Source organism: Pristiophorus japonicus, chromosome 5 (genome assembly GCF_044704955.1).
Source record: "Pristiophorus japonicus isolate sPriJap1 chromosome 5, sPriJap1.hap1, whole genome shotgun sequence".
Lineage (NCBI taxonomy): Eukaryota > Metazoa > Chordata > Chondrichthyes > Pristiophoridae > Pristiophorus > Pristiophorus japonicus.
In genome coordinates, this window is record NC_091981.1 from 193,136,170 (window position 1) to 193,162,385 (window position 26,216).

Here is a 26,216-nt window from a genome sequence, read left to right on the forward strand (position 1 = left end):
TCCAGCTAAGATTCATGAACCCAGCATAGGCCAGCGACTTTCCTACTTTAATGGCTGAGTTGCACACTGCATGTACCAAATGGGCCATCATGTATCTGATCTCTACCATATTCATATTTCACACTTGTCATGCCTCCTGTATTGCAATCAAGCCCTGGGAGTTTCATGTCCAGTGGAAATGCCACCGGAAGTGTATTGGGCCTGCCATACCACCTGCCCACTAAGTTAAGCTCACGCTCTGGGAGATTTTCCAGTGTCAGCTTAATTTCCATATCATAGGCAGGCACCCAGCAGGTTATTTGCCAGCAATTTTCACATGGAGATTGGGAGGGTGGGGGGTGGGGGGTGGGGTGGTGGGTGGCGATGATATGGTGCTTCAGGGTTTAAAGGCCTTCAGCAACTTAAAAAGACAGACAGCATCAGGAGGATTTTTTTGCAGTGAATACTTTGGCAAAATATCAGAAAGGCAAATCTTCTGGATATTGACATTCATTTGTTTCAGAGGCAACTAGTGAGATGCTACTGCATGAGTTGAGACTGTGGTTACATGGCCTGTTTGGGGGATTGGGGAGGAGGCTGGGCAGAGGCACAGTGGAGGGAGATGGTTTAGGAATAAGTCCCCCAGACAGTTTCAAAAAATGTAATGATCGAACCAGCAAAGGCAAATTAAAATGAGTTACTTACAACTTCCAAGAATGCACTGTATTGATCATGTACACCATTTAAAATTACCTTCTTCTCACTGTGTTGAAGGGCAACAACAGGTGATCAGTCACAAGTGTCCATGATGCCTTTTATACTCCAAACCATTACTTTAAACTGTTCCTTTGGGCTGGATGCTGAAAGAGGTCAATGGGTTAGGTGCAAAAATGTTTTGTTTACCCAGTCGGTCAGGACCCCACTCTGAACCCGTCGCCACATGCCTTTACCAAATGTCGGGTCTGTCAGCACTGAGCAGACCCAACAGGCAGCAGCAGGTGAGGCAATTAAAATCATGAATGGCGCGGCCTTGAACAACGTGGACCACTTTCCATACCTCGGGAGCCTATTGTCAGCAAGGGCAGACATCGACGACGAGATTCAACACCGCCTCCAGTGCATCAGCGCAGCCTTCAGCCGCCTGAGGAAGAGAGTGTTCAAGGATCAGGCCCTCAAATCTGGCACCAAGCTCATGGTCTACAGAACTGTAGTAATACCCACCCTCCTGTGTGGCTCAGAGACATGGACCATGTACAGTAGACACCTCAAATCGCTGGAGGAATATCACCAACGATTTCTCCGGAAGATCCTGCAAATCCCCTGGGAGGACAGACGCACCAACGTTAGCGTCCTTGATCAGGTCAACTTCCACAGCATCAAAGCACTGACCACACTTGATCAGCTCAGTTGCACAGGCCACATTGTTCACATGCGTGGCACAAGACTCCCAAGAGAAAGCGCTCTACTCGGAACTCATACATGGCAAGCGAGCCCCAGGTGGGCAGAGGAATCATTTCAAGGACACCCTCACAGACTCCTTGATAAATGCAACATCCCCACTGACACCTGGGAGTCCCTAACCAAAGACAGCCTTAAGTGGAGGAAGTGCATCAGGGAGGGCGCTGAGCACCTCGAGTCTCGTCACCGAGAGCATGCAGAAAACAAGCGCAGGCAGCGGAAGGAGCGTGCGGCAAACCAGCCCCGCCCACCCGTTTCTTCAATGACTGTCTGTCCCGCCTGTGACAGAGACTGTAATTCCCATATTGGACTGTTCAGTCACCTAAGAACTCACTTTTAGAGTGGAAGCAAGGCTTCCTCGATTTCGAGGGACTGCCTATGCTGATGATGACTTATCAATGTTGTTTTCCCAGCTTTTTCAATTTGACAGGTCGCCCACCAGTTTTCCACAATGTCTCGACCTCGTCTGTGAAGCTGAGGCAGGAGGTCAGTGGCCATTGAATCAGCTGATGAGTTGATAGCTTCAAATGTCAAGACAAAGCTCCAGCTGATTGAGATATGGTGGCTGCAATTGCCCCTTCCCTTAAGGCCTGATACCGCTGGAAATAGGCAGCCATGCTGTGGAGTGGAATGGCCGTCGATTTTTAGTCGAATGGTCGCCATTTTGAAAATTCTGCTCCTGTGGTATCTCAGCGATGACCTGCTCCCCCACTACCGCTTCACTGCTGCCAATGCGTCCTAAGTGCGGCATCAGAGCGCGCATTGCCGATGTGCTCCCCCAAACGCAAAATTGCGCGCTGAAAATCTTTCTCGTGCTGCTTGTTGCCACCGACAGCTTTTTCGGTCAGTGCACTGTGCTTGGAGTGCTTGCAAAGTGGCGGTGCTACTGCCATTAAAGGGGAGGAACTACTGCCGCGGCCACCATCTTATTTTTTTTGTCGCCCGACTGCCAGGTCTGGCCGACGATTATGCCCCCGGGTCTGGTCGAGCCACCAACAAGCAGCCTGGCACTCCTCTCTTGGGTGCCAGGCCGCTGGCCTGGCCGAAACCCTCCCTTGTCGCCCAATGGCTCTCACTTAAAGAATCGCAGAAGCTCTTCCCTTAATTGATGCGCCACTGTGATGATGTCATCAGCGTTACGCTGATGAATGACAGCGGCGGACACTCCACCCGCCCCCCACTTACCGAACAACTACTCACCGCTGCACTTCTGTCCCCATTATGACCGTCTGCCACACCGCTCGGGAAAAAAAGCCAAAGAGTGGAATTTTGCACAAGAGGCCACCACATCTACTGTGGTGGAGAAAAAAGTCGAAACAGGGTAAGTGCACCGCGTTTTTGGCGGGGATGGGGTGGGGGGCAATTTCGGCCCCATGTTCCCTGAACCACTAGCTTCTATAAACTGCTTTTCTCCGACAGATTCAAGATGATGCAAGTCTTTACACAAGTCTCCATCCAGTCTGACCTCATTACCTCTCTCACCATTGACAGATCACTTGTCATCTCTACTTCACCTGTCATCTATTCCATCAGCATGGGTGCCCTTGAAGCTCTCTCACCTTGGTCCTCAGAATCCCACCATGATCAGCCCCAACACCAGCAGCACCAAACACACCAGCAACACAAAGAATAACACCAACCTTCTCCGCAATCAACTGATGCTGCACAGGACAGAGGGCAACAGCACCCGACCACATTGCTGCCCGGGAGGCCTCACCATAGCCTGATTTACTTCACTTGATGTACACCCTGGCTGCCACATGATGCATCAGGTTGGCACCACCACACACCAGCACCATAAAGCATCCCTACAATGCCCAAGCCATTCCCTTCACACTCATCACCATTGCGGGGGATACCCTTATGTCTCACCATTCACTGTAGCTCACCAAGCCACTTCCAAAGGTGCACACACATTTGTCTTGAATGCAAAGTGTTGAATATAAAGGTTTCAATGTTTGACACCACATTAACTGAAACTTTACATGAACATTGCATAAAACACCCAAATGGCTACCCTTGTGTGTTGTTAGTTGGTATGATTGGACAAGGATGAGGGTGAATGTGAGGGGTGGCTAGTGAGATGGGGAAGTGATAATGTAGAGAGAGAGTGGGATGGGTGGAGGTGCAAGGTAAGTTGGTGTGAGTAAGGATGTGCAGGAGTAGGGTAGGGAAGGCAGAGTGATGGGGATGTGATGAGAGGCATAGCAGGATGAGGCTGAGTGTGGCTTTGTACTAACGTTTTGTGATCTACTGAGATCGTTGAAGGGTTTGCAGCACTGCACTCAGGTCCTCCTGACCACATCCCTGCTTGTGCCCTCTTCTGCAATGTGCAACCAGGCTGTGTTGATCTCCTAGGGAGGTTTCTTCCACCGTAGGAAGGGAAGAGGACCTCCCTGTGTGCTGTGACTCCCTCCATAAGCATATGGAGTGAGTCATGGAAGAGCCTGGGTGCAGCCCCGCTTCTCCGTGCAGTGTTAGTCAGTGCTTGCAGCATCTTAATGCACAAATGTCAAAATAAAGTTGGGCATGTTCCTTTTAAGGAAACCGGCTGATAACATGTCATCAAATGATGTCACCAGATCCGCATCCTTTAATTGGCTGGGAAAGGTGCTGGGTGGTGTTAACAAAACCAACTTAGGGAATTAATTTCAGAAGCCAGGCTGGAGCCAGCAGCAGGGTTGGGACCCACCACTGACGAGCTGTATTCTCCACTATGTTGCACTGCAAAAATGGCCAATCCTTAGAGATGCTTGGGGAGGAAGAAGTGAAGGTACAGGAGCAGGAAGATCAGCAGGAAGCTGAGGATGCCAATGAAGAACAAAGGAAATCACACGGAGCTATGTGGCAGCAAATCTTCAAGAAGAGATTCAGTTAAATTATACCTCCCCTCCTCTCATCAATGCATCAAAAGTCCCTCTTTCCATCTCATCAAGGACCTTACACCCACCACAGGACTACCCTCATAGTGTAAACCTTCTTGAACATTGCACTAACATGACTATGAATGCTAAGCCCAATAACTAAGTAAAGAGAAAGAAAAAAGATGCTTCATCAGTCTTCATTTCACAATTCCAATAATTTAACAATTGAGAACAGCATTTAAAGCTTTTTGTTGAAATTCCTTTCTTTGTTTTTTTTAGCAGAGATGTTAACTAAGTTATTTCACATAATAATGCTTCTGACAGATCTGTAATGCATTTGTAAAGTCCTGTCCCCTCAGTACAGATTCACACGAGGCATGTAGTGAAGTCAAGGTCACTCTGGACCTGCACCTTTATTTCACAGCTCTGGAATGCTGCACTGGCCTGAGACCTGTCCTTAAATACCTGTCTCTTGCAAGTGCACCCTTGGTGGTAAGGTATGCTGGTGGTTACAGGTCATATCTTATTACAGTCATGTATAGCATGTTAGGATACAGTTATATATAATAATGTAAGATACATGACATCACCCTCCCCCAAGGTCTTATTGTCTTTATAGGTTCAGTCTCTCAGGTGGTCTACGCTCTCGCGTGGAGCGTCTGAGTTGTGGTTCAGTAGTTTGCCTTGGTGTCTGTTTTTCTTTGGGTGTGGTTGCTGGTATCTCGCATGGGCTGTCTGTTTCGATTGGTGTGATTGTTGTTGACTCGCCTGGGCTGTCTGTTGGGATTGCCCTTTCCTCAGGTTGTTCCCTCTGTCTGTCCACCAGGTGTGGTGCAAGTTCCACATTGTAGTCTGCCTCTGGTTCCACAGTGTTGTTGGTAAATCTGCTTTTGACTTGGTCTACATGCCTCCGGCAGGTTTTGCCATTGTCCATTTGTACTACCAGTAGCCTGTTTCCTTCCTTGCCCGTTACTGTCCCTGCAAGCCATTTGGGACCCCTGCCATAGTTTAGTACAAACACTTTGTCCCGTATCTCATTCCATCTTCCCCCTCGAATTTCAGTCATGGTACTCAGTCAGCTTACGGCGCTTTGCCTCAACGTGCATGTCTGGGAGGATTAATGAGAGCCTTGTTTTTAAAATCCTTTTGATCAACAATTGCGCGGGGGGATCCCAGTCAATGAGTGCAGACGAGATCTGTATGTCAGCAGCAGTCGCGACAGGCGACCCTGCAGCTTGGGACCTTGGATTTTAAGCATGCCTTGTTTAATGATTTGCACTGCTCTATCCGCCTGGCCCTTGGAGGCCGGCTTGAATGGTGTCGTCTTGACGGGAAAAATTTAGTGTAACATAATACTCAGCAAAAACTGTTGGACATTAATTTTGTTAGCTTTTATTCAGTTGCTTCCCATCTCTTCTGAGGCTACTGCCTCACACTGGGATTCCACTGGAACTCAGAGCTTTCCAGTATTGTACCCAAGTGACAAGTGAATTCTTCATGTGTGATCATGTACAGTAAGGGTCAGCAGGCTACTTAACAGGGGAGAGGGCAGCCTCACAACCAAGCTTGGTCTTGTCCTCACACTATATCATCATCATTGACAGTCCCTCAAAATCGAGGAAGACTTGCTTCCACTCTAAAAGTGATTTCTTAGGTGATTGAACAGTCAAATACCGGAATTACAGTCCCTTTCACAGGTGGGACAGTCAGTTGTTGAAGGAAAGGGTTGGTGGGGAGTCTGGTTTACTGCACGCTCCTTCTGTTATGTATGCAATAAAGGTACAAACTGAGTACTGTTTAACTGAACAAGGTACAACCTTGGCTCTGCTTTGTTACATCCCAAAGTGGCTGACTCACAAAATGGCTGGTCTTTTATACCAGAACAACACCATGTATGTGCTGCTCAGTGGCCTCCAACAAGGACACCATCTGGTGGCTACAGACAGCATGTTTTTACATGACACCTTCCCCTGCCTGCGCTTGTTTTCTACATGCTCTCGGCGATGAGACTCGAGGTGCTCAGCGCCCTCCTGAACGCTCTTCCTCCACTTGGGGCAGTCTTTGCCCAGGGACTCCCAGGTGTCGGTGGGGATGTTGCATTTTATCAAGGAGGCTTTGAGAGTGTCCTTGAAACATTTCCTCTGTCCGCCTGGGGCTCGCCTGCCGTGTAGGAGTTCTGAGTAGAGGGCTTTCTTTGGGAGTCTTGTGTCAGGCATGCAATGTGGTCCGCCCAACAGAGCTGGTCGAGTGTGATCAGTGCTTCGATGCTGGGGTTGTTGGCCTGAACGATGACACTAATGTTGGTGCATCTGTCCTCCCAGGAGATTTGCAGGATCTTGCGGAGACAACGCTGGTGGTATTTCTCCAATGATTTGAAGTGTCTACTGTATATGGTCCACATCTCTGAGCCATACAGGAGGGCGGGTATCACCACAGTCCTGTAGAGCATAAGCTAGGTGCCAGATTTGAGGATCTTCGAACACTCTCTTCCTCAGGCGGCTGAAGGCGCACTGGAGGCGGTGTTGAATCTCGTTATTGATGTCTGCCCATTGCTGATAATAGGCTCCCAAGGTATGGAAAGTTGCAAACATTGTCCAGGGCCGCGCCATGGATCTTGATGACTGAGGGGCAGTGCTTTGTGGCGGAGTCAGGTTGGTCTTACGGATGTTTACTGTTAAGCCCATGCATTTGTACGCCTCAGTGAAGATGTTGACGATGACTTGGAGCTCAGCCTCTGAATGTGCGCAGACTCAAGCATCGTCCGCATACTGTAGCTCGACGACAGAGGATGGGACAGTCTTGGATCTGGCCTGAAAGCAACAAAGGTTGAAAAGGTTCCCACTGGTTCTATCGTTTAATTCCACTTCAGCTGGGAGCTTGTTGAGTGTGAGGTGGAGCATTGCAATGAGGAAGATCGAGAAGAGGGTTGGCGCGATGATGCAGTCCTGCTTGACCCCGGTCCGGATGTGGATTGTGTCTGTGATGGATCCTTTGGTCGGGATCACGGCTTGCAAGTCATCGTGGAGCAAGTGGAGAAGGGTGACAAACTTTTGGGAGCAGCCAAAACAGAGGAGGACGCTCCATAGTCCCTCGCGGATAACAGTGTCAAAGGCCTTTGTAATGTCAAAGAAGGACATGTGCAAGGGTTGCTGCTGTTCCCTGCATTTCTCTTGCAGTTGTCGTGCCATAAAGATCATGTCCGTTGCACCCCGTAGTGGTCGGAATCCGCATTGTGACTCCGGGAGGAGCTCCTCAGCCACAGGGAGAAGACACTTGAGCAGGATTCTATTAATGACCTTCCCAGTGGCTGATAATATGGAGATTCCTCTGTAGTGGCCGCAGTTGGACTTGTCCCTTTTTTAAAGATGGTCATGATTATGGCATCTCTGAGATCTCCCGGCATGCTCTCCTCCTTCCAGATGAGAGAGATGAGCTTGTGCATTCGTACCAATAGTGCCTTTGCGCCATACTTTAATGCCTCAGCGTGGATTCCATCTGCTCCCGATGCCTTGTTGTTCTTGAGCTGACGGATGGCCTTTTCTATCTCGTGCAGGGCTGGGTTTTGGCGGGTAGCATGCTGCGGGATGGAATCAAGGACACTCGTGTCGAAGGCAGAGTCTCGATTAAGGAGATCATCGAAGTGCTCCTTCCAGCAGGCCCTGGCTGCCTCGGTGTCCTTGATGAGTGTCTCCCCATTCTTGGCCAGCAGTGGGGTGGGGCCTTGGGTGCTTGGGCCATAGGTGGGCTTGACTGCAGTGAAGAACCCTTGCACATCATGGCTGTCAGCCAGCTGCTGTATCACCTGAGGTTTCTCCACCCAGTCTTGGGTTTTTTGATGGACCTCGGCCTTAATTCATCGATAATGCTGCTTTGCTGCTCCCGAGTTGGGTTGTAGTTTTAGGTTCAGAAATGCCCCACGCTTGCGATCTATTAGCTCTTGGATCTCCTGGTATTCTTGTTATGTCTGCAATGACCATTGAATAACTCCACGTGGCCTTGTACTGTGAGTAAGAGCTGTGTGACTTCAGTCCACTTAATACAACTGTAAAGTGAGGGGCAGCATGGCTGACAGCCTAGTATATGCCCCTGCACACCTGGGCAGGTAACCCCTGGGCCCTCTAACAGCAGTGCCCTCAGGTGGTACATTGTACATAGTTACATAGTGAATACAAAGAGTTTGCATACATGACAATTCTCATCAAACCAATCCTGGTGTTTTCTGGTTGAGTGACCGAGCATCTCTTCACAGGCTCTGGTTATGGTGGCTTGGCGGGCAGACCAAGCGCTGTGGGCATTCTGCGTCTCGGGGACATCAAGGGTCACCAGGTTAGCAGGGAGACATTGGCTGTATAGGACTCTCTTAGCTGGGTCTTTTAATGCCCCAGTGTTGATTTTTTTGCGGCACTGCTTCTGCTGCCATCGCCGCTTTAGGGTTATATTGATGATGATGATGATGAAGGAACGGATTAGACAGTGGTCCATCCAGCAGTCATCAGTTCCTGTCATTGCGCAGGTGATGCGCACATCCGTGCGATCCCTGGCTCGAATGATGACGTAGTCGAGCAGGTGCCAGTGTTTGGAGCGAAGGTGTTGCCACGATGCCTTGTACTTGTCCCTCTGGTGGAACAAGGTGTTAGTGATGACAAGGTTGCGTTCCAGGCATTTTGTCAGGAGCAGGGTTCTGCTGGAGTTGGTTTTCCCTACCCCATCTCTGCCGATCATGCCTCAGCAGAGGTCTGTGTCCTTACTGACCCTGGCGTTGAAGTCGCCGAGGAGGGTCAGTTTGTCGCCCGTAGGGATGTGGGACAGGGATTGTTCGAGGTTGGAGTAAAATCCCTCTTTGGCCTCATCTGTTGCGTCGAGTGTTGGGGCGTACGCACTGATGACTGTAGCGCAATGGTTCCGGGATCGGGAGAGCCGGAGAGTCATGAGACATTTGCTAATCCCACAGGGTGAGTCTCTGAGGTGGTCGACCAGCTCGTTTTTGATGGCGAAACCGACTCCGTGAAGGCAGTATTCTTCCACTGGTTTGCCTTTCCAGAAGAAGGTGTAACCTCCACCTTGTTCTTTGAGCTGGCCTTCTCCTGCCCGCCGGGTCTCGCTTAGGGCAGCGATGTTGACGTTGAAGCATCTAAGTTCCCGGGCAACAATGGCAGTGCGGCATTCCGGTCTGTCGCTGTTGGAGTTGTCCATGAGGGTCCTGACGTTCCAGGTCCCAAACTTCATTTTGAGGGGTGGAAGATGCCTCTGCATGAGTTCTTTTAACGTGGGATGGCCGTTACACACCGGCTAACACACGGGCTTAACAGAGTGAGGTCTTGTCCCAGTGGTAAGGGGGTCTAAGATAACTGGAGACCAGACACTGCTGTATGAGCCTAGGTGCCTACAGTGGGATGTGAGCTGTAAGCTCGGCACCAAGCAGTGCCTTTAGGAGGGATGGTGAGAAATCTGAGGTGTGGAGAATGGGAATAAGAGACTTGAGGTAATGCTTCACTCTCCCAGGTATTGGTCTTCGGCTGAGGGCAGACACTGGGGCCCCGCTCGGACTTTTTAACTACACCCCGCTCCATCTTTGCTTCTCGGTGGGTCACAGGAAAAGATAGAATGGCCGCCGCCATTACACGCATGTGCCCACCGTGTTAGGAGGGAGATTGGGAGAGAAAGGATGTAGGATGGTAACAGATGACCAGAGATAAAGTTGTTCAGCAGAGGCGCTCCCTAGGGAGCTGCCACCCCGGCAGCCATCTTGGCTACAGGAGCTACTATATGTGTCAGCTGTGGCTCAGTGGGTAACATTCTCGCCTCTGAGCCAGAAGGTTCTGGGTTCAAGTTCCACTCCAGGGACTTGAGCACAACAAAATCTCGGCTGACACTCAAGTTCAGCGCTGAGGGAGCACTGCACTGTCGGAGATGCTGTCTTTCAGATGAAATATTAAACCGAGGCCCCATCTGCTCTCTCAAGTGGACGTAAAAGATCCCATGGCACCATTTTGAAGAGGAGCAGGGGAGTTATCCCTGTGCCTGGCCAAAATGTATCCTTCATTCAACGTAACAAAAACAGATTATCTGGTCATTATCACATTGCTGTTTGTGGGAGCTTGCTGTGCGCAAATTGGCTACCGCGTTTCTTACATTACAACAGTGACTACACTCCAAAAGTACTTCATTAGCTGTAAAGTGCTTGGCTATGAATGGTGCTATATAAATCTAAGTCTTTCTTATATTTGTTACACTCTCCAACAGAGATCACTGGATAGCAATCAGGAACGGGAGCCCTGGACCATATTGCACCTCTGCCTAGGATCACTCAGGCTAATTGTAAGACCTGTTGCTACCCTGGCTGGGATCAGTTAATTCAGCACGGATTGGGGATTGAACCTGAGACTTTCTGGTCCGTATGGATTAGTAACATACCATGCACTAAGCCATCTGAGAAGTTAGCAGTTTTTAATACAATTTTATTTTCTAATTTTATTTTATTTGGAACAAAATTCTAATGTTCTATTATATAGGTTACCTTTTGATGGTACGCGAGGGAGGAGACAGTAAAAGATGGCTACGTTACAGATTACATCAATCACTATCACCATGTGCAGCTGAAGAAGAAACAGAAAATGAAATCTTGTATGACTCATAATAAATTAGAAGATTTCAGAAGTTTGCACAAGTTACTGATTTGGCGCTGAAACAAACTTAACTGCAATGGTTTTCAAAGGCAGTAATTTCTCAAGAAAAACAGTAAAAATGAAAATAAAAAACCTTAGGCCAGAATTTGCTGGCAAAATAGCAGCAAGATAAAGGCACACACTGTTAATAGTGTGTAAAAATCCAGCAATTTATGGCGAGGAAGAGATATGCCGTGACTTGCAAAATGCCACAAATTGCTAAATGATTTGCAGTGCTCCGCTATTAGCCTTGCAAAAATGGGAGTGCGCCATCAATCTCCTCAGAGATTGTTGGATTTGCGCCATAAATATAAATTAAACTCGTCGCAGAAAGTGCTGGCATTTCACGATGTAAGGACCCTTTAAATTTTGAGATTTATGTTCTTGCAATGCCACTCAACCTCGGAGGCCCAGAGAGGAAACAATTGTAACTGTCTCAGTCCTGCTGGTAGTAAATTGTTCCGAGGTTTTTTAAATTTAACATTTTTTAAGAGTTTTCTTACATTTACTTTCTGTCTCGTTTTTCTCTCTCTCTCCTTTAATCCAATCTTTCTGTCCCTGTCTTTATTTCTCTTTCTGTATCTAATTTGATTCTAATTCACCTCATTTCCTTCCACTTTCCTTAAATTTCATTGGTTGAGGAGATAGACTATTGGTCATGTCATTCACCAAGGTTCCAGATGTCCATTGACTGTATTCAGCTTGCACTTCTAGCAATTCGTGGAGCTGAAGGGTGCAGAGAAAATCCAATTCATGCCATTCACCGCGAGGTGTCCAGCTCCGGAAAAATTCTAGGCCAAAATCTTTATTAAACTGTTAATCAATCTACATTACCATTAGAATGATCAGTGCAATTCCTGCATAATGGTCAGCGATCTAACAAAATGTATCTTAAAGAAATACAAATATCTGACTGTGAGTTAAAGGCAGTCATTTATTTTATCTGTGAGTGTTCTCTTGCAGTTGGCTTCAGAACAGCATCATTGTTGTATCGAAATCATCCAGTAGACAACTTTAATCATTGCCTCACTCAGCCAACAAATAAAATGAAGAACTTTATAAATCGAGATTGAAATTCTTCCTGTTGATAATTTTAGTACAGATGTCAAAATATTTCCTATTTTTTGCTAAAATTATCAAATGAAGGAATTTCATCTCCAAAGTGCCAGAATGCTGAACAATCAGTGCTGAAAGCATCCACCTTCATCTGTTTGACGGTACACGTTCCAGATATCTGTGTCTTTGAGGGATTTTTTTTGACGTTATAATAACCATTACAGATTGGTCTGGAGAGCCATTATCACTACAGCCAGCATCAATCAGTATGGTAGCATCAGGGGACAGCAGGCTGTAAATCAGCTCTCAATAACATAGAGCATTCAATTTGCAACAGTTTAGGGAAAAGGCTAAAAATGAATTAGTATCCGGCAGTGAAGAATTGTTTAAAACATTTTGGAACCCTAAATATTTGTTCTGAACATATTCAATACATGTATAAACAAATAAAACAGCCACCAAAGTCATCAGCAGAGTTTCCGAACAGGCACATCTTGCTGCTTATGGTGAAATGCATCCACTCAACATTTGCCACGGGCAAGCTCTTTAAAGTTATATCAAGTACCATTAGTAGGGGCTTCCCTAATGGTAAGATGGGTAAACATGTTACATGCTGTGGTACTGTCCAATATTGAAGTAGAAGGTTTGATCCCTGATTAAGTTAACTTATCTCAGCTGCTCCAGGAATGTGCAGGCTACAATTGAGCTCAAATGTCCCGAGATTGTGAATAGGAAAGAATCAGCCAAGTTCACTTTTTTAATATAAAAAAAAAGTATTTTAGTAACCACATTTAAGAAAATGCAGCATACTTGTAATTTAAAATGCTTTATTTTAACAGCCATAGTTCAAATCTTGAGCACTGTCAAGACTTTGATATGCTCAAATATTTTTCAAATACACAAACAGACAGGTAAAGACCATCTGGTCCATCGAGCCTGTCTCACACAATTGCGATACCTTGTGTATCACAACATATACACAATACCCCACCCCAAATCACGTGATCTCCTAGGCAAGGCAAAAAAAAGATTAAAAAACCCAGGCCAATTTGGGGGGAAAAAAATCTGTGAAATTCCTCTCCGACCCATCATATGAAGACCTCAAATGTCAGTAAACAGAGTGAGATTAAAATATAGCAGCTGTACTGCAGTTTGTTTCTCAGCTTTTATTGCAACAGATGCTACGATGCACCAGTATAACAAGTCTTCACTAATTGGGCTATAATTGACCAAATTTATCCTTTGACTGGGTAGCCCCTGACGTCTGGAAAATTTGCCAGAAAATGTTCAACATAAGAACAGAAGAACATAAGAATTAGGAACAGGAGTAGGCCATCTAGCCCCTCGAGCCTGCTCCGCCATTCAAAAAGATCATGGCTGATCTGGCCGTGGACTCAGCTCCACTTACCCGCCCGCTCCCCATACCCCTTAATTCCCTTATTGGTTAAAAATATATCTATCTGTGATTTGAATACATTCAATGAGCTACCCTCGACTGCTTCCCTGGGTAGAGAATTCCACAGATTCACAACCCTCTGGGAGAAGAAATTCCTTCTCAACTCGGTTTTAAATTGGCTCCCCCATATTTTGAGGCTGTGCCCCCTAGGTCTAGTCTCCCCGACTAGTGGAAACAACCTCTCTGCCTCTATCTTGTCTATCCCTTTCATTATTTTAAATGTTTCTATAAGATCACCCCTCATCCTTCTGAACTCCAACGAGTAAAGACCCAGTCTACTCAATCTATCATCATAAGGTAACCCCCTCATCTCCGGAATCAGCCTAGTGAATCGTCTCTGTACCCCCTCCAAAGCTAGTATATTCTTCCTTAAATAAGGTGACCAAAACTGCATGCAGTACTCCAGGTGCAGCCTCACCAATACCTTGTACAGTTGCAGCAGGACCTCCCTGCTTTTGTACTCCATCCCTCTCGCAATGAAGGCCAACATTCCATTCACCTTCCTGATTACCTGCTGTACCTGCAAACTAACTTTTTTGGGATTCATGCACAAGGACCCCCAGGTCCCTCTGCACCGCAGCATGTTGTAATTTCTCCCCATTCAAATAATATTCCCTTTACTGTTTTTTTTTTCCAAGGTGGATGACCTCACATTTTCCTACATTGTCCTCCATCTGCCAAACCTTAGCCCATTCGCTTAACGTATCTAAATCTCTTTGCAGCCTCTCTGTGTCCTCTACACAACCCGCTTTCCCACTAATCTTTGTGTCATCTGCAAATTTTGTTACACTACACTCTGTCCCCTCCTCCAGGTCATCTATGTATATTGTAAACAGTTGTGGTCCCAGCACCGATCCCTGTGGCACACCACTAACCACCGATTTCCAACCTGAAAAGGACCCATTTATCCCAACTCTGCTTTCTGTTAGTCAGCCAATTCTCTATCCATGCTAATACATTTCCGCTGACTCCGCATACCTTTATCTTCTGCAGTAACCTTTTGTGTGGCACCTTATCGAATGCCTTTTGGAAATCTAGATACACCACATCCATCATTACACCTCTATCCACCATGCTCGTTATATCTCCAGTAAATTAGTTAAACATGATTTCCCCTTCATGAATCCATGTTGCGTCTGCTTGATTGCACTATTCCTATCTAGATGTCCCGCTATTTCTTCCTTAATGATAGCTTCAAGCATTTTCCCCACTACAGATGTTAAACTAACCAGCCTATAGTTAACTGCCTTTTGTCTGCCCCCTTTTTGAAACAGAGGCATTACATTAGCTGCTTTCCAATCCACTGGTACCTCCACCGGGGTCCAGAGAAATTTGGTAGATTATAACCAATGCGTCTCATAGAAACATAGAAACATAGAAAATAGGTGCAGGAGCAGGCCATTCAGCCCTTCTAGCCTGCACCGCCATTCAATGAGTTCATGGCTGAACATGAAACTTCAGTACCCCCTTCCTGCTTTCTCGCCATAACCCTTGATCCCCCGAGTAGTAAGGACTTCATCTAACTCCCTTTTGAATATATTTAGTGAATTGGCCTCAACTACTTTCTGTGGTAGAGAATTCCACAGGTTCACCACTCTCTGGGTGAAGAAGTTTCTCCTCATCTCGGTCCTAAATGGCTTACCCCTTATCCTCAGACTGTGACCCCTGGTTCTGGACTTCCCCAACATTGGGAACATTCTTTCTGCATCTAACCTGTCTAAACCCGTCAGAATTTTAAACGTTTCTATGAGGTCCCCTCTCATTCTTCTGAACTCCAGTGAATACAAGCCCAGTTGATCCAATCTTTCTTGATAGGTCAGTCCCGCCATCCCGGGAATCAGTCTGGTGAACCTTCGCTGCACTCCCTCAATAGCAAGAATGTCCTTCCTCAAGTTAGGAGACCAAAACTGTACACAATACTCCAGGTGTGGCCTCACCAAGGCCCTGTACAACTGTAGCAACACCTCCCTGCCCCTGTATTCAAATCCCCTCGCTATGAAGGCCAACATGCCATTTGCTTTCTTAACCGCCTGCTGTACCTGCATGCCAACCTTCAATGACTGATGTACCATGACACCCAGGTCTCATTGCACCTTCCCTTTTCCTAATCTGTCACCATTCAGATAATAGTCTGTCTCTCTGTTTTTACCACCAAAGTGGATAACCTCACATTTATCCACATTATACTTCATCTGCCATGCATTTGCCCACTCACCTAACCTATCCAAGTCACTCTGCAGCCTAATAGCATCCTCCTCGCAGCTCACACTGCCACCCAACTTAGTATCATCCGCAAATTTGGAGATACTGCATTTAATCCCCTCGTCTAAATCATTAATGTACAATGTAAACAGCTGGGGCCCCAGCACAGAACCTTGCGGCACTCCACTAGTCACTGCCTGCCATTCTGAAAAGTACCCGTTTACTCCTACTCTTTGCTTCCTGTCTGACAACCAGTTCTCAATCCACGTCAGCACACTACCCCCAATCCCATGTGCTTTAACTTTGCACATTAATCTCTTGTGTGGGACCTTGTCGAAAGCCTTCTGAAAGTCCAAATATACCACATCAACTGGTTCTCCTTTGTCCACTTTACTGGAAACATCCTCAAAAAATTCCAGAAGATTTGTCAAGCATGATTTCCCTTTCACAAATCCATGCTGACTTGGACCTATCATGTCACCATTTTCCAGATGCACTGCTATGACATCCTTAATAATTGATTCCATCATTTTACCCACTACTGAGGTCAGGCTGACCGGTCTATAATTCCCTGTTTTCTCTCTCCCTCCTTTTTTAAAAAGTGGGGTTACATTGGCTACCCTCCACTCCATAGGAACTGATCCAGAGTCAATGGAATGTTGGAAAATGACTGTCAATGCATCCGCTATTTCCAAGGCCACCTCCTTAACTTCTGCCATCTCTTTTAATACCCTGGGATGCATTTCATCAGGACCAGGGGACTTGTCTACCTTGAGTCCCATTAGCCTGTCCAGCACTACCTCCCGAGTGATAGTGATTGTCTCAAGGTCCTTCCTTCCCACATTCCCGTGACCAGCCATTTTTGGCATGGTTTTTGAGTCTTCCACTGTGAAGACCGAAGCAAAATAATTGTTTAAGGTCTCAGCCATTTCCACATTTCCCATTACTAAATCCCCCTTCTCATCTTCGAAAGGACCAACATTTACTTTAGTCACTCTTTTCCTTTTTATATATCGGTAAAAGCTTTTACTATCTGTTTTTATGTTTTGCGCAAGTTTACTTTCGTAATCTATCTTTCCTTTTTTTATTGCTTTCTTAGTCATACTTTGCTGTCGTTTAAAATTTTCCCAATCTTCTAGTTTCCCACTAACCTTGGCCACCTTATATGCATTGGTTTTTAATTTGATACTCTCCTTTATTTCCTTGGTTATCCACGGCTGGTTATCCCTTCTCTTACCGCCCTTCTTTTTCACTGGAATATATTTTTGTTGCGCACTATGGAAGAGCTCTTTAAAAGTCCTCCATTGTTCCTCAATTGTGCCACCGTTTAGTCTATGTTCCCAGTCTACTTTAGCTAACTGCCCTCATCCCACTGTAGTCCCCTTTGTTTAAGCAGAGTATGCTCGTTTGAGACACTACTTCCTCACCCTCAATCTGTATTAGAAATTGAACCATACTGTGATCACTCATTCCGAGAGGATCTTTTACTCGGAGATCGTTTATTATTCCTGTCTCATTACACAGGACCAGATCTAAGATAGCTTGCTCCCTTGTAGGTTCTGTAAAATACTGTTCTGAGAAACAATCCCGTATGCATTCTATGAATTCCTCCTCCAGGCTACCCCGTGCGATTTGATTTGACCAATCGATATGTAGGTTAAAATCCCCCATGATTACTGCCATTCCTTTTTCACATGCCTCTATTATTCCCTTGATTATTGTCCGCCCCACCGTGAAGTTATTATTTGGGGGCCTATAAACTACGCCCACCAGTGACTTTTTCCCCTTACTATCTCTAATCTCCACCCACAATGATTCAACATTTTCTTCATTCGAGCCAATATCATCTCTCACAACTGCCCTGATATCATCGTTTATTAACAGAGCTACCCCACCTCCTTTCCCTTCTTGTCTATCCTTCCGAATTGTCAGACATCCCTGTATGTTTAATTCCCAGTCTTGGCCACCCTGCAACCATGTTTCTGTAATGGCCACCAAATCATACCCATTTGTAATGATTTGTCCCATCAACTCATTTACTTTATTTCAAATGCTGCGTGCGTTTAGGTAGAGTGTTTTAATACTAGCTTTTAAACCATGATTTTTAGTTTTGACCCCTCCTGCAGCACCTTTACCTTCATACATATTGTCCCTTCCTATCACCTTGTGGTTTACACTTACCCTAGTGATACTCTGCTCTGTTGCCTCCTGCCTTTTGCATTCTTTCTTGGGGTCCTGTTCATCTGCGCTCTCACCCACTCTAACTAGCTCAGAGCCCTCTCCTGGGTTCCGAATACTCCTCGCATTGAGGCACCAAGCTTTCAGGCTTGCCTTTTTATTACACTTTGACCCTTTAGAATTTTGCTGTACATTGGCCCTTTTTGTTTTTTGCCATGGGTTTCTCTGCCCTCCACTTTTACTCATCTCCTTTCTGTCCTTTGCTTCTGTCTCCATTTTGTTTCCCTCTGTCTCCCTGCATTGGTTCCCATTCCCCCTGCCATATTAGTTTAACTCCTCCCCAACAGCACTAACAAACATTCCCCCTAGGACATTGGTTCCGGTCCTGCCCAGGTGCAGACCGTCCGGTTTGTACTGGTCCCACCTCCCCCAGAACCGGTTCCAATGCCCCAGGAATTTGAATCCCTCCCTCCTGCACCACTGCTCAAGCCACGTATTCATCTGCGCTATCCTGCGATTCCTACTCTGACTAGCACGTGGCACTGGTAGCAATCCCGAGATTACTACTTTTGAGGTCCTACTTTTTAATTTAGCTCCTAGCTCCTTAAATTCATCTCGTAGGACCTCATCCCTTTTTTTAGCTATGTCATTGGTACCAATGTGCACCACGACAACTGGCTGTTTTCCCTCCCTTTTTAAAATGTCCTGCACCCGCTCCGAGACATCCTTGACCCTTGCACCAGGGAGGCAACATACCATCCTGGAGTCTCGGTTGTGGCCGCAGAAACGCCTATCTATTCCCCTTACAATTGAATCCCCTATCACTATCGCTCTCCCACTCTTTTTCCTGCCCTCCTGTGCAACAGAGCCAGCCACGGTGCCATGAATTCAATGACATGTTACCTAAGGTGAAGGGTTAAGTTGTGACAAATATCTCACGGTCACAATATGTACATTTTCAAGGGTGATTTTCATTTTATTAGCTTAAAATGTCTCAAATAAATGACCCAAGTTATTGATCATGAAGCTATTCTGTGGGACCCTCAGATATATTCTCTGGATGAATCAGAGTTTATATTGCCATGTGTAGACTTTTGGCAGTGACAGATTAGTATACTTCGGTACTGAGTACGTGAGCATTGACAACTGGGCAGACAAAAATACTTACACTTCACACATTGAAACTGGAGGAAAATGATTGGCTGTTTCTGAAAATGTAACACCGTATGAAAGGACAATACCTTGTAACATTTATAATCAAAAACCAAAGGGGGGAGAAATTGTTTATTGATCATTTTGAGGTGCTACCATCGCTTGGTTGGTCATTTTAGTGCCGGGCGATAATTTGTGCCGGCAATGAGCAAATAAATTTTTACCGATCTAAGAGGGATGAGTTGTGCTAAATCAAGTGCTGCACACTTCCCTTAGGGCGATCGTATCGCCAAACGGGGCGCTACCCTTAGTGTTAATCAATTTCAGTTGGGCTCATGTCCATACTCATCAGACACGTTGGCACCAACTGGATCTTAAAGGAGAGCGGCAATGATGCAGCACAGCCTCAAAGTCATCATTCCAGCCTCTGCAGTCAGAGTAGAAGGAGAAGCATGGCTGCTCAGGGGCAACACCAGCGTGCCATCCAATTTAGCGCCACCGCCCTGGAGGCTCTCGTGGATGTGGTGGAGAGGCGATGGGCCTCCATGTTTCCTCACACTGGCAGGAGGCCAATGCCAAATGTGTTTAGGCAACTATGGAGGGCGGTAGCAGAATATATGTCAACCAGGAGCGGCATTGACAGGATTGCAACACAATGTCGTAAGAAGTTCAATGACCTCACTCGGGTGGTCAGGGTGAGTACATTCTTCCACAACCTCTGCATGCCACAATGTCAAACCAATTATTTTATACAATCTAGAAAGTGCCACATCGCAGCACTCACACACAAAATGTGCCCATCCAATGAAAGTCACATTTACATCGCAGCATTTCCAGCTATTCAAATATGGTCGGCACATCTGACAACCACATAGCTGCACAGTCACTTAAAGGCTTTATTTTGTCTTGCAGGCCAAACTGTCACACAATAGGAGGGAGCAGGAAAGGAGAGGAGGCGGTGAGCCAGACCTGAGGCTCTTCACTGACCTCGAGGAGAGAGTGCAGCAGATCATAAGGCCACAAGTCATGGGAGCTGCAGCACATGGCCAGGTCGACCCCCATGGGGACAGTACTGGTATGTTCCTCACCTCTCTCCCTTCCCTCATGCCACTTCCCCCTCAAACCACAAGCCTTTCCCATTTTGCATTGAAGTATACTATCTCCATTCCTTGCTCCCTTCCTGCCCACCTCCGCTGAACTTTATGCTTTCAGATGATGACCCAGCACAGCAGTAGCCTGACTCTCAGCCTCCAATTGAGAGTGATGAGGGAGATGAGGAGGAAGGAGAGGAGACCCCAGCACAGAGACATTCACCTCAGCAAGCTGCCGAGACGACGTCGCTGGAGAAGGAAATGTTCCTGGGGTTCGAGGAGGGTGATGCTCCGGGACACAGAGACATGCCGCAATGTCACGGGGCAAGGGAAGCTCGAGGGCCTGCTCCCCAGAGGGTGACTTCATGCATAAGTTCTGCTCAGACTCAGATAAGGACCTCGATGTGGAGGCTTTGGTCAGACGGTCAGTGGGAATACACAACGAGCTTCTGGATGCAATGGCAAGCGTGCCCGAGAGCATGGACGCACTTGCTGGGAGTTTGAAGGCTTCCGCCTCCAGCACTGCACGTGTCTCCCAGCACACCTTCGAGCCCATCCTTGGCAGCTTGCAAAGGATGGTAGACTTGCAGAGAGAGAGAGTGGGGACCCAGACCTCATGTCAGCAGCTATTTCAGCACAGGCCGAAGCAACGCAACAGCTTATAGTGCTGTAATGGCATCAGTGTTTGGTGGCATCCACTTCTCTCAGTCTGCTCTCATGCAGACTCAGATTCTGGGTTCCCCGCAGCCCAACAGGGAAGTCAAGGTGCCGAAGGAGGCCAGCAATCTGATCTCCAGCAGATTGCTCCACATGCTGAGGCGCTGCCCCAGGGGAGTGGCAGTATGTCGGTTGAAATGGAAGATGCTGTCCTCTCTCAGCATGACAGCATTCCAGCTCCCACCACTGCCACTTCGCCATTGCACTTGGCGCTGGCTGCACCCCAGCCATCCAAGGCTGCTGCCGCCCTTGCTGAGTCATCTGCAGTCTCTGTGTCGCATAGTGAGTGGCCCGCTACCAGCCTTGCTGCAGGCACTGGGGCCCCATTCAGGAGGAGCAGTGGGACTGAAGGTGGGGTGGGGGGGAGAAGGGACCGAGACGGAAATATTTTAAAAAAGGGATGAAATGCAGTTTTGCTGACATCATCAGCTCAGTAATTTGTAAATATATTCTTGCTGCTAGTTGTGGTTGCTTATTTTTGAATCCCATATGATTGTTTGTCAATACATTGTTGTTATTGGTAGTTACGATTGATGTTGGGGTTTGTAATAAATGGGTAATTTGAATGTTCAGTTTTTGTGCTGTTTTTCATTTGCCATGTGCAGGGTGCTAGGGGCTGCGCTGTGCACAGAGCTATTTGTTGGTGCTGTGCAATTTCCACGTGATCTGTGCTTTACTGGAACCTCGGCATAATGAGGCGGTTACACACGGCCATTGCAAAAACAAAAATTGGCACACTCCCTCTGTCATGTATGTATGCTTGGGGTTACTAGTCACCAGGTGGCGCGACTGTCGGAGGTCATTGGGCTGTACGCATGTGTGTGCAGCCCAGATATAAAAGGCAAGCCATCTTGCAATGTAATCACTTTGGGCCTTAATAAAGCAGAGTCAGGTTTGTACCTGTGTTAGTTTACAGTATTCAGTCTATCGAGTTATTACATACATAACATTTGGCGACAAGGTAACTTAAGAACCTTCACATGCAAAAATGAGCACAATTGGAATTCTGGAGAGATTCGTGGAGGGAGAGGACTGGCCAGATTTTGTAGCTCGCCTGGACCAATACTTTGTGGCAAACAAATGGAGAAACGCACTAACGCAGTTAGGCGCAGGGCAGTCTTCCTCACGGTTTGCGGTCCGAACATCTATGGACTTATAAAGAATCTTCTCTCGCCTGCAAGTCCAACGGACAAAGACTATGAGGAATTGTGTGCTCTGGTATGTGACCATCTCAAACCAGAATAAGGCATCATCATCTCACGATATCGATTCTACAAGCACGTTCATTCTGAGGGCCAGGATGTGTCAGAATTCGTTGCAGACCTAAGACATCTAGCTGGATCGTGTAAGTTCGAAAATATGTTGGGAGACATGCTGTAGGACTTCTTTGTAATTGGCATCAACCACGAGGTGATCCTGCGTAAGCTACTGGCAGCGGAAAAGCTAGACTTGAGCAAGGCCATCACAATTGCCCAGGCATGCATGACGACGGACAAACACTTAAAGCAGATATCATTAGAAAATCAGAACTCGGCAAGTACTGTAAACAAGATTGTATTGTCGTTTGGCAGAGCTGCATATGGCAAGGCCTACTCAACTGCGGATACGAAACCTATGGCTGCTCAAAGTCCGCCAATGAGATTGAATCCGATTTAATCGTTTTGGCGTTGTGGAGGCAATCTTTGGCCTCATCAGTGTCCATTTAAACAGTACATCTGTAAAGGCTGTTTGAGATGGGGGGCATCTCCAGCAGATGTGTCCGCAACTGAGCAAGCATGCTGCGACACACCACAGGGACGATGATGACAAGTATGGCGCAGATCCGGATATGCAATCCGAGATACCAGAGGAGGAAGTGTATGGATGGTATTCGTTCCTAACAAAGAGCCAACTGATAATGATTAATGTGAAACTTAATGGTGTGCCGGTACAGATGGAATTGGACACGGGTGCAAGTCAATCAATAATGAACCAGCGAACATTCAACAAGCTGTGAGATACTAAGGCTGTGAGGCCTAAGCTGAGTCCAGTCAATTCCAAGTTGTGTGTGTGCACTAAAGAACTCAACATTGACTGGCAGTGCAGTAGTCAAGGTGTTGTATGATGGTACGGTTCATGATTTAACATTATAGATGGTTCCAGGCAATGGTCCAACGCTGTTCGGCAGGAATTGGCTAAAAAGAATCAAATGGAATTGGAACGATATCAAAGCGTTGTTGTCGGAGGATGATACTCCATGAGCTTAAGTGCTGAGCAAGTTCCCCTCGCTGTTTGAACCAGGCATCAGCAAATTCACGGTAGCCAAGGTGCTATCCACGTGGACTCAGATGCAAGATCCGTCCATCATAAAGCTTGAGTGGTTCCGTACATGATGAGGGAGAAGGTCTAAATCGAACTGGAAAGACTCCAGCGTGAAGGGGTCATATCACCAGTCAAATTTAACGAATGGCCAGCCCCATTGTTACTGTGTTGAAGAATGATGACACTGTCAGGATTTGTGGAGACTACAAAATTACGATCAACCGAGTTTTGAGACAGGATCAATACCCATTACCGAAGGTTGATGTCCTGTTTGCAACGCTAGCCTGGGAGAAGTCATTCACTACACTGGATCTGATGTCGGCCTACATGACACAGGAGCTGGTCGAGACGTCGAAGAAACTTACGTGCATCAACATTCATAAAGGACTGTTTATCTACAATAGGTGTCCTTTCAGAATTCGCTCAGCTGCAGCCATATATAAGAGGAACATGGAGAGTCTACTGAAATCCGTCCCTAGAACCGTCGTGTTCCAAGATGACATCCTGCTCATAGGTCGTGACAACGCTGAACACCTGAACAACCTGGAAGAGGTTCTACATCATCTGGACAAAGGGGGACTCAGACTGAAACGTGCAAAGTGCATCTTCATGGCACCGGAAGTCAAATTCCTGGGGAGGAAAATTGCTGCTGACGGCATCAGGCCTACGGACTTGAAAACAAAGGGCATCAAAAATGCACCCAAGCCTCAAAATGTGGCAGAGCTGCTTTCGTTCCTTGGTCAACTCAGCTACTTCTGTAACTTCCTCCTGAGATTGAGCACTTTATTAGAGCCACTGCACAAGCTGCTAAGAAAAGGTGACAACTGGGTTTGAGGTGCCTCACAAGACAGAGCTTTTGAGAAAGCTACTAATCTGCTTTGCTCTAACAAGCTGCTGGTATATTATGATCCGTGTAAGCGTCTAGTATTGGCCTGTCTTGCTTCATCATATGGAGTTGGTTGCGTGCTCCAACAAGCTAATGAGTCGAGTAAACTACAACCTGTTGCATCTGCTTCTAAAAGTTTGTCAATGGCGGAAAGAGCCTACAGCATGGTAGAAAAAGAAGCATTAGTCTATGTGTATGGGGTTAAAAAGATGCATCAATACCTGTTTGGTCTTCAGTTTGAACTGGAAACAGATCACAAGCCACTTACTTCATTGTTTTCGGAAAACAAAGGTATTAATACCAATGCATCGTCCCGCATCCAGAGGCGGGTACTGACATTATCTGCCTATGATTATATAATTCGCCATAGACCTGGCAACGAGAATTGTGCCGATGCACTGATCCGTCTGCCGTTCCCCATACCGGAGGTGGAAACGCCACAACCTGCAGACCTACTGTTAGTCATGGATACTGTCATGTATCTCACACTACTCTATATAACTGTATCTTACCATGCTATACATAACTGTAACTAGATATGATCTGTAACCACAAGCATACCTTACCACCAGAGGTGCACTTGCAGGAGACACTGCATACCTGTTCCACACAGGTATATAAAGGCAGGTTTCAGGCAAGTGTGGCATTACAGAGCGGTGAAATAAAGGTGCAGGCCCTGAGTGACCTTGACTTCAGCATGTGCCTCGTGTAAGTCTGTACTGCAGGGTTAGGACTTTACAGTGGCGTCGAGTTACAGGATCACAGAATCCACAGAATGGCTACCAACGGCTTAGATGAGAAATACAATGCTGGAGATAATTGGGAGGACTTTATAGAAAGGCTCCAGCAAAGCTTTGTAACCAAAGACTGGTTAGGCGATGATAAGGCAGACAAGAGAAGAGCCCATCTCTTGACCAGCTGTGGCTCGAAAACATACGCCTTACTGAAGGACCTGCTGGCACCCGAGAAACCAGCAAGCAAGTCGTTTGAAGAGTTGAGCATACTGGTGAGAGACTACCTGAAGCCAGCGAGCAGCCTACACATGGCCAGACATAGCTTCTGCAACTACAGATGCTGTGTGGGCCAGAGCATACCCGACTTTGTGGCGGAACTTCAGAGGCTGGCTAGTTTATGTGAGTTCTCCGATGAACTAAGGAGAGAAGTACTGAGAGATTTTTTTATTGAAGGAATAGGCCATGCAGGCATATTCCGAAAGCTCATAGAGACCAAGAACTTGACCCTAGAGGTAGCAGCACTGGTCGCACAGACATTCTTGGCAGGAGAAGAAGAAACAAAGTTGATCTATACTGCTGGTACGACAATTAATGAAACATCGGAACAAGGGGTTCACAGCGTGAAACAAGCTGCTACCCCCACACACAGACAAAGGCAGGAGAGCAGGACCTCAACAGCAGGCAGTGGCGCAGAAGCCAACAAGGGCCACGTGAATGGCTGTTCACACCTCATCAACCCACAATGCGAGCAATCAACTACAAACTGAGAGAAGCTCAAGAGAGATCAGCCAGACGCAGCTCATCCTTCGGAAACAATGGAAGCAGTCTGTGCTGGAGATGTGGGGGAAGGCACTCATCAAAGGGGTGTCGATTTCAGCATGCCGTTTGCAGAAACTGCAACTATACAGGGCATCTGGCCCGCATATGCAGAAAAACAGCAGCTTGGCTGGTATACTAATCAGAAGGGTCAGAAAGCGGACCAGAAGACGGTGGGAACAGTGCCCAGGACACCGAGGTACAGCGGGTCAACACGATCAATGTCCACTGTTCTTACAACAAGACGCCTCCAATAATGATGAGGGTCCTAATCAACGGGATACCCATCAACGTGGAACTGGACACGGGAGCGAGTCAATCTCTCATGAGCATCCAACAATTTGAACAGCTGTGGCCGCACAAAAACAACAGACCAAAACTCACAAGGATCGACACCAAACTAAGGACCTATACCAAAGAAATCGTCCCAGTCCTTGGCAGCGCCATGCTCTCAGTCACACACAAAGGGACAGTGAACCGACTTCCCCTGTGGATTGTTCCCGGAGATCTCCCAGCACTGTTGGGGAGAAGCTGGCTGGCAAAATTAAATTGGAAATGGGATGATGTTCATGCCATGTCATCAGAGGAACGGACCTCCTGCTCAACAGTTCTAAGTCGATTTGAGCATCTCTTTCAGCCAGGTGTGGGCACCTTCAAAGGG